The sequence below is a fragment of the Procambarus clarkii genome, chromosome 1, assembly GCF_040958095.1.
Source record: "Procambarus clarkii isolate CNS0578487 chromosome 1, FALCON_Pclarkii_2.0, whole genome shotgun sequence".
NCBI classification, from domain to species: Eukaryota; Metazoa; Arthropoda; class Malacostraca; order Decapoda; family Cambaridae; genus Procambarus; species Procambarus clarkii.
In genome coordinates this window covers 21,785,027-21,794,944 of record NC_091150.1, presented here as the reverse complement: position 1 = coordinate 21,794,944, position 9,918 = coordinate 21,785,027, and the positions used below count along the sequence as shown (strand labels likewise).

Sequence of the window (9,918 nt, the reverse complement as noted above, 5' to 3'; positions counted from 1 at the left end):
TTCTTGTATTGTGATTTGTCTATTTGTACTCATTGAATATGTGCGCCCCTTGAGGGGACTTGAAGTAGGGGGGGGGGGGTAGAAATAGCCTAAGCTGCTCTATCCCTTTGAGATGTATTTTTTTCTTGTATCAATAAACATACTTGAACGGAGACTGCTGAACTATATATCAGTTAGTGATAAAATAATAATATAATTACATTATGTTAACATATTTCGAGTTATCATCTTCTGATCCAACGTTTGAGAAGCCCATAAGGTATTGAAGTCTTAATTAGTTAAAAGTAATCTATTGTGGTGGCTATAAAAGCCTTCCCGGGGCTGACAGCCCTTAACAAATACAAAGACAACACAACGTGTCCGGAAATATATTTTAGTTTGGTCTAAAAGGAGAATGTCCCCTAGTTCACGAGTGTCCGTAGTGTAGTGGTAAGACACTCGCCTGGCGTTCCGCGAACGCTTTGTCGTGGGTTCGTATCCTGGCCGGGGAGGATTCAATGGGATCAAATCCTTAACTGTAGCGTCTTATTAACTCAACAGTAAAATGGGAACTTAGTTGTAACAACGATTCTTCGTGGGGATCGTATTCCAGGGACCTGCCCGAAACGCTACGCGTACTAGTGGCTGTACAAGAATCTAACAACTCTTGTATATATCTAAAAAAAAATGTCTAAGATTATTTAATTAATTAATGTATTTATTTACTATTATTTAGATCTGGTGCACTGCACAGTGCTGGAGATCTGGCACACTACACATTGATCTTGTAGATCTGAGGCAAAGTGAAATCGACACCAGTAATTCCATCTATCATCATACTGTTATGCAAGAGGAGCCACACATCTATGGTTCATCCAATAAAATCAGCAGACTTCTAGATGTTACTACTGCTCGGCTTAGACTCGGTTACAAGTATCTCTGGGAATTCTCATTATCTGTCGATGTAGACCTGACCAAATGTAAACTGTTTCAACAAAATTATTCGCACACCCTCCGTCACTATGTGATGGAGTGCGAAAAGATACGTGAATTCAGAGACAATTCTATAACCAATGTACCAACGAAGTGTCAATATTTCGTTCAAAATGATCTGCTACCAGAAATTTTAGCCAAATATCCCCATTTTGCTAACTGTAGTTAGTAACTAAGAGTGACTGTAACCAATCCACCGCTGCCAACTGGATGGGGGGCGGTGTGCAGGACAAACATATCAATTGTGACACTAGCTCTCCACATATGTCAGTTGCTTAATTTAGAAACTGTGCTTGTGGTCGATCTCGAACCCATTGATGATGTGACGACTTATATTGAATTTTGTAACTAGCTCATCAAGATTGTAACTTGCTTAGCTAAATGAATTGTGGGGTTCAGTCACTGAGCCCATTATGTGCCTCTGTAACCCTTTCCACTACCGCCCACAAGGTGGGTATGATGCATATATTAAATGAACTAAACTAACTAACTACACATTGATGAAGATCTCGCACACTACAGTGCTGGAGATCTGGTACACTGAAACAGATGCGCCAGAAAACTTGCCTACACTGCACCGGAAAATGTTCAGGCACAGTAGGTGATTCTTCACTAGTTCGGTCAGGTTAAACATTGTACGGGTTGATCTATTAACTAGACTGGTGACCACATCAACACCCTCATAGCTGGAGGGACTTGGGTAAGCTGAACAGGCTTCCTGTCCCGGTAAATTATATAAAGTGATGCATAATAATAAAAAAAATATTCCTACGAGAAACAGGAGAATGAAAATCTCTAAAAAATTAACAACAAATGAAGTATAATTGTAATGTTATTCAAGAACCTGCAATATAATAATACGAACCTTACTTTTATTTAAATCAACATTGAATACTTAAATAAGCATTTGCAGAATTTTAAAAGTGATTAAATTTTTACATAAAAAGTTGTAATATTATGATATTCCCAAATTTTCAGAGTAACATCATTTTCCCTGAGGAAGTTGTTATTGTGTTTGCGATATATAATGTAACAAAACATATATATTTTAAATGCCCTTTTGGGCACTATATTATTATTATATTTTATTGAAGTTGCCTACTTAATAATTATCACTAACGGGCGCGGCGATATGGAATGAAACTTTCTGAAAGTGAAATTGACATTTTCTGGTGACCGAGCGGCAACACTGAAAAGTGCATACTCTCTTCGCTGTCCTGACCTTAATTTTCGATGTACAGATTTCATTATTATACCAATGTGTTCGCAATAGAATGATCTATAGGAACATATAAGAACACATGTATATGTCACCAAAGCATGAGTTAAATCACACAAAAAGCTAAAGAACTACATCGATCACTAGCCGTGAGCTCCAAACAGCGCCGAGATGTTTCCATTCTTTTCAGGGTTGTCAACTCCACACTTATCCTACAGCGTTAAATTTGGTATCTTTGAGATCGCAATAAAATTCCCTACGCGGACATATACATATAAATATAGAATCATGATCGCGGCCCACCCGCAAGAGTGTGGGAAGTGGGCGAAGTGTTACCCGTTACCACACCATAAAAAACAAAAACAAAAAAAAAAAACATCGGCAATCTACAATAGTTTCCCCACGAAGATACAAGACAATGCCGTTCTCCCAAATAGGCTCTGTGGCTATTAGAGAAAACGTAAATTTTATGGCACACATGTTCATACTATCCCCAAGTTGATCGGATAAGAATTGAATTTTATAGAAATATTTGTTCGTCGGACATAAAAATATGTCCACTTCGGCAACTTCAAGTGACCCCGGTGGACACGCTCTTGTGTCCATGGGGGTGGAAAGTGACATCTACCATATACTGTAGCAACCCGCTCTCACACAAGACAGCACATATATGACATATTGCTTATAGTCAATATTTTGCTTATGAATTAGTACATATGTGGTATATTCTCAGTTATATTATTTTCAAGGCCCAAACTCATCCTCGCGTACCAATTTACGTCTCACAGTACCCGTCCATCGCCGTAGACAGCGGAATAGTCGTGATTGGTTCAACTATAAAGAATTCTGTAGTTTTCAGGTCCCACATGGGTTGTGAAATTTACCTACTATTGTCCATGCTTTTAAAACATTACAGATCAGCTACATTCTATTAAATGCTCGTAGTTTTGTTTTGAGAAATATTAAATTATAGTAAATTATAATAATTCAATTTCTTTTCTTTATTATGCACCCCATACCCATCCCGTGGGCAGTGGTGTAAAGGATTACAGAGGCACATATTCGGTTCAGGAGCTGAACCCTCTAGGTCGTTTAGCTAAGCAAATAAAAAATTTTTGACGCTAGTTACAAAATTATTAGTGTTATATTCGGGTTCATAGTCGATGCACAATCCAACCCGTCCTCGGACAATGTCCATTCCATCCAACGGTCGACCCCAAAGACACATTCATAAAATTTAACATGCTGTTCATTCAAAATAGGATATTTCTCAAATATATATTAATATGATTTTATATAAGCATATTGTGCATATTTAGACATGCATTAGAATAGGCTAGGTGTTTCGATTTCATTGGCGATTATTTTTATTTGTAGAACGTGGGTGAAACATTTACAGCATTGTGTTTCGAACAAAAGTCGTCAGAAAAGCACTTGTTCCGGAAGTGTTCGGACGTAATCAATTGTGAGACGTGTGTAAACTGTTTTTCATTCATGAACAGGGGAGTTTGGCAGGTGCATGGAATAGACTTTGGCCTTTGTTTATGAAGACAGGCTGCACAAACGAGAATTCCGGATTCAAATCCCTGGCGGGACCGAAATGGTTGAGCACATTTCATTTCACCTAATGCATCTGTTCACCTAGCAGTAAGTAGGTATTCAGGAGTTAATCAGCTTGATGTGGGGGTTGCATCGTTGGCGAGGTCAGTAAATCGACCTTGGGGATGGAGACCTCGAAATAAGCCTAACGTGTATAAATACACTTTGGCTTCCTGGCCCCAGACACAATGAATTATTATTGATTATATTCAAGAAAGGTGGTATACTAGATAGATAAAACAATGGTTAAAACAAGGAATCGTGCTAAACGGGAATGAATCTGGAGAAATGCGGTATGTAGGGTACCAAAGGGTTTCCTTTTAGGCAATTTCCCTTTTTGTCATGTACATCAATGACCTGAAGGAGAATATTACAAACCACGTCATCAAATTTCCAGATGCCACAAAGATTTATGGTAAAGTGGGAAATGATAATGATATCGAAACATTACAAAGAGATCTACATGAACTCCACAAATGGTCAAAAGACTAGCAAATTCTATTTTAATATCGACTCTTTAATATCGTTTCTTGCCTGAAACGCCTTGCGTAATAGTGGCTTCATTGATTGGGTAACTCCTGTCCCTACAATTGCATCTTACTCTTACGTTCTTTGTACACACATTATTTTGAAAAAACATATGAATTTGTACAAATGCAAGACCTTGCATGTGGGGCATAGCAACACACACCACAACTATCAAATTAATAATATTGCATTACAGCAGACTGCATGAGGAAGGAAAGCACCTTGGAGTCAAAATCTGTCACTCACTGAAAGTTGCACAACAGGTAGGAGCAGCAGTCATAACTCTAACCAAATCCTTGGAATAATCAAGAGTACCTTTGACCTTAATTACGGAAAAGAAGGCAGTGATTCAATTGTATAAATCTCTGGTGCGCCCCCATTTACATTACTGTATTGAGTAATCCAATAGAGCATGAAGACCTCATTTTCGGAAGGACATGGCTGCTCTGGAGAAAGTGCAACACCAGGGAACAAAAATCTCCTTCCAATGCTAAGTTAACTCATGTATCGGGAATGGTTGAGGGCCACAGGGCCAACGATAAAGCAAACCAGGCATCACAGGGCGGATCTCATTGAAAATTAAAGTACTGAACAATTTGGAAGATGTTGATCTGAACAATTTATTCAAAAGGTCAGATGTAACAAACAAGGAGCAACGGTTTCAATCTCAACAAGCCACAATGCACGATTGAGAACAGGAGATGTTCTTTCACCCCCAGGGTTATAAACTCGTGGAACAGCCTACCCATTGAAGCCGTAAATGCCAAAACTCTGTTAAATTTTAAAATCCAACTGGAAAAGATCATGAAGTCAAATGGGGTGACCTTCGACAAGCCGCCGATTTTCTGTCCTTGTCGAGGCCACTAATGATTGGGGCCCTTAGGTAAATTCAGGTAACTCATGTGATGCGCCTTTTTTTCAACAAATGTCCTTTTTAAAAGGAAACGAACATCATGTAATTCCTAATATATAATATTTAATTATACTATAAAATCTATCTTTATAAGTAAGTGGTATTCCTATTCATATAATTTCTACTTTTGTTGTTTGCTATTAATATGAGTATAAACAAGATAAGAAGGATGACTAGTACTGCGTAGGTGCGCAGTGCGATATGGGAGTCGTCGGGTTGCCGAGTGTTTCGACATGATCATACTTCATAGGATCAATTCTATAGTATGATTGCCGAGTTCCTTGTCCGAAACTTGGAAAGAAACACACTGTGATGATGTAGCTAAGTGCAAGCCTCTGAGCGCGAAGCAGTTCTAGGTCCCTGATCTAGGACTTTGATGACCGTTCATTCTCGGTTTACCGGGTGTGAGGAGGCTTGCACAGGCTGAGCAGTGAGATTCACAATCAACTGTGGAATTTCCATGGGTTTTTTGAATAAGGACGTTAGTCCGCTCCCGATGGGGAGTAACAATTAATACAACTCAAACCTATTACATATTATGACAAAATTTATTGTCAATATATTTACAACTACATAAATTTTATGTGGGATTTATTCAATGTAAATATTTTATTTGTGTTCTTCGGATTTGCATTTCTCTCCCCATCTCATGCTTACTTCTCTATTTTACATTAATAAAAGTCTCGAATTTGGTGTATATATAGATGCATTAGAATAGTTTGTGCAGAGGAGTTTAAATAGTAAATACAGTGCCAAGGCTTAACCAAGCTGAACAAGCTTGTTATTTTTGCGGGAAAGGTGTACGTGGTTGGTATTACCGTGTTACAGGTCTATAATACTACATATAAGTTTGTGCAGAGGAGTTTAAATAATAAATATAGTGCCAAGGATTAATCCAGTTGAACATGCTTGCTATATTTGCTCTAAAGATGTACGTGGTTGGTATTACCTTGTTACAGCCCACCCTCCTGTTTAGATAGTATGTTTTGTAATTAGGTGGACTGTCGTATATTATTATTATTTTTATTACTATTATTATTATTATTATTATTATTATTATTACTATGTTGACGTAAAGGGCAATTAGATATACAATTTGGTACTATGCACTCCTTTGAGTACAAAAACAAATAAAGCTAACAACCAAACATAAATAATAATAATCTAATAGAGCACATACATGTTCTTAATATGTCTCAGATAGCACGTAATAGGCTTAGGAAGGATAGGTTAAGATAGTTTCTCTTTTTTATGGCAACATCAATGAGAAACCCTTTCCGGTTTTTCTTATTTGAATAGTACCTATTTTATACTTTCTGATTGCTGTTTAAGTCAATATATGTACAATGTTTTTTATCGTTAATATAAGCAATACCTAAACAGCAGGATTGGCTGCTAGTAAACTTATTTAATTTTGTATATATAAACTTATCTAATTTTGTATATATACATATAAAGCGTCCCGGTAGTACAGTCGGGTTCATAGTCGATGCACAATCCAACCCGTCCTCGGACAATGTCCATTCCATCCAACGGTCGACCCCAAAGACACATTAATAAAATTTAACATGCTGTTCATTCAAAATAGGATATTTCTCAAATATATATTAATATGATTTTATATAAGCATATTGTGCATATTTAGACATGCATTAGAATAGGCTAGGTGTTTCGATTTCATTGGCGATTATTTTATTTGTAGAACGTGGGTGAAACATTTACAGCATTGTGTTTCGAACAAAAGTCGTCAGAAACGCACTTGTTCCGGAAGTGTTCGGACGTAATCAATTGTGAGACGTGTGTAAACTGTTTTTCATTCATGAACAGGGGAGTTTGGCAGGTGCATGGAATAGACTTTGGCCTTTGTTTATGAAGACAGGCTGCACAAACGAGAATTCCGGATTCAAATCCCTGGCGGGACCGAAATGGTTGAGCACATTTCATTTCACCTAATGCATCTGTTCACCTAGCAGTAAGTAGGTATTCAGGAGTTAATCAGCTTGATGTGGGGGTTGCATCGTTGGCGAGGTCAGTAAATCGACCTTGGGGATGGAGAGACCTCGAAATAAGCCTAACGTGTATAAATACACTTTGGCTTCCTGGCCCCAGACACAATGAATTATTATTGATTATATTCAAGAAAGGTGGTATACTAGATAGATAAAACAATGGTTAAACCAAGGAATCGTGCTAAACGGGAATGAATCTGGAGAAATGCGGTATGTAGGGTACCAAAGGGTTTCCTTTTAGGCAATTTCCCTTTTTGTCATGTACATCAATGACCTGAAGGAGAATATTACAAACCACGTCATCAAATTTCCAGATGCCACAAAGATTTATGGTAAAGTGGGAAATGATAATGATATCGTAACATTACAAAGAGATCTACATGAACTCCACAAATGGTCAAAAGACTAGCAAATTCTATTTTAATATCGACTCTTTAATATCGTTTCTTGCCTGAAACGCCTTGCGTAATAGTGGCTTCATTGATTGGGTAACTCCTGTCCCTACAATTGCATCTTACTCTTACGTTCTTTGTACACACATTATTTTGAAAAAACATATGAATTTGTACAAATGCAAGACCTTGCATGTGGGGCATAGCAACACACACCACAACTATCAAATTAATAATATTGCATTACAGCAGACTGCATGAGGAAGGAAAGCACCTTGGAGTCAAAATCTGTCACTCACTGAAAGTTGCACAACAGGTAGGAGCAGCAGTCATAACTCTAACCAAATCCTTGGAATAATCAAGCGTACCTTTGACCTTAATTACGGAAAAGAAGGCAGTGATTCAATTGTATAAATCTCTGGTGCGCCCCCATTTACATTACTGTATTGAGTAATCCAATAGAGCATGAAGACCTCATTTTCGGAAGGACATGGCTGCTCTGGAGAAAGTGCAACACCAGGGAACAAAAATCTCCTTCCAATGCTAAGTTAACTCATGTATCGGGAATGGTTGAGGGCCACAGGGCCAACGATAAAGCAAACCAGGCATCACAGGGCGGATCTCATTGAAAATTAAAGTACTGAACAATTTGGAAGATGTTGATCTGAACAATTTATTCAAAAGGTCAGATGTAACAAACAAGGAGCAACGGTTTCAATCTCAACAAGCCACAATGCACGATTGAGAACAGGAGATGTTCTTTCACCCCCAGGGTTATAAACTCGTGGAACAGCCTACCCATTGAAGCCGTAAATGCCAAAACTCTGTTAAATTTTAAAATCCAACTGGAAAAGATCATGAAGTCAAATGGGGTGACCTTCGACAAGCCGCCGATTTTCTGTCCTTGTCGAGGCCACTAATGATTGGGGCCCTTAGGTAAATTCAGGTAACTCATGTGATGCGCCTTTTTTTCAACAAATATTCTTTTTAAAAGGAAACGAACATCATGTAATTCCTAATATATAATATTTAATTATACTATAAAATCTATCTTTATAAGTAAGTGGTATTCCTATTCATATAATTTCTACTTTTGTTGTTTGCTATTAATATGAGTATAAACAAGATAAGAAGGATGACTAGTACTGCGTAGGTGCGCAGTGCGATATGGGAGTCGTCGGGTTGCCAAGTGTTTCGACATGATCATACTTCATAGGATCAATTCTATAGTATGATTGCCGAGTTCCTTGTCCGAAACTTGGAAAGAATCACACTGTGATGATGTAGCTAAGTGCAAGCCTCTGAGCGCGAAGCAGTTCTAGGTCCCTGATCTAGGACTTTGATGACCGTTCATTCTCGGTTTACCGGGTGTGAGGAGGCTTGCACAGGCTGAGCAGTGAGATTCACAATCAACTGTGGAATTTCCATGGGTTTTTTGAATAAGGACGTTAGTCCGCTCCCGATGGGGAGTAACAATTAATACAACTCAAACCTATTACATATTATGACAAAATTTATTGTCAATATATTTACAACTACATAAATTTTATGTGGGATTTATTCAATGTAAATATTTTATTTGTGTTCTTCGGATTTGCATTTCTCTCCCCATCTCATGCTTACTTCTCTATTTTACATTAATAAAAGTCTCGAATTTGGTGTATATATAGATGCATTAGAATAGTTTGTGCAGAGGAGTTTAAATAGTAAATACAGTGCCAAGGCTTAACCAAGCTGAACAAGCTTGTTATTTTTGCGGGAAAGGTGTACGTGGTTGGTATTACCGTGTTACAGGTCTATAATACTACATATAAGTACGCGTAGCGTTTCGGGCAGGTCCCTGGAATACGATCCCCGCCGCGAAGAATCGTTGTTACAACCAAGTACCCATTTTACTGTTGAGTTAAAAAGACGCTACAGTTAAGGATTTGCGCCCATTAAATCCTCCCCGGCCAGGATACGAACCCATGACAAAGCGCTCGCGGAACGCCAGGCGAGTGTCTTTATTACCACTACACCACGGAGACTGGTGAACATTCTACTTTTAGACCAAACTAAAATATATTTCCGGACACGTTGTGTTGTCTTTGTATTTGTTAAGGGCTGTCAGCCCCGGGAAGGCTTTTATAGCCACCACAATAGATTACTTTTAACTAATAAAGACTTCAATACCTTATGGGCTTCACAAACGTTGGCTCAGAAGATGATAACTCGAAATGTGTTAACATAATGTAATTATATTATTATTTTATCACTAACTGATATATATAGTTAAGCAGTCCCCGT

General features: G+C 38.0%; 2 non-coding genes across 2 annotated transcripts; both read left to right on the top strand.

The window, feature by feature from the left end:
- The first annotated feature begins 5,464 nt into the window (after positions 1-5,464).
- On the top strand, positions 5,465-5,663 carry LOC138363889 (small nucleolar RNA U3). The gene has a single exon (XR_011228232.1). It is a non-coding gene; the product is annotated as a small nucleolar RNA U3 (small nucleolar RNA).
- A 3,168-nt stretch (positions 5,664-8,831) lies between these two features.
- LOC138363917 (small nucleolar RNA U3) lies at positions 8,832-9,030 on the top strand. The gene has a single exon (XR_011228265.1). It is a non-coding gene; the product is annotated as a small nucleolar RNA U3 (small nucleolar RNA).
- Positions 9,031-9,918: the final 888 nt, after the last annotated feature.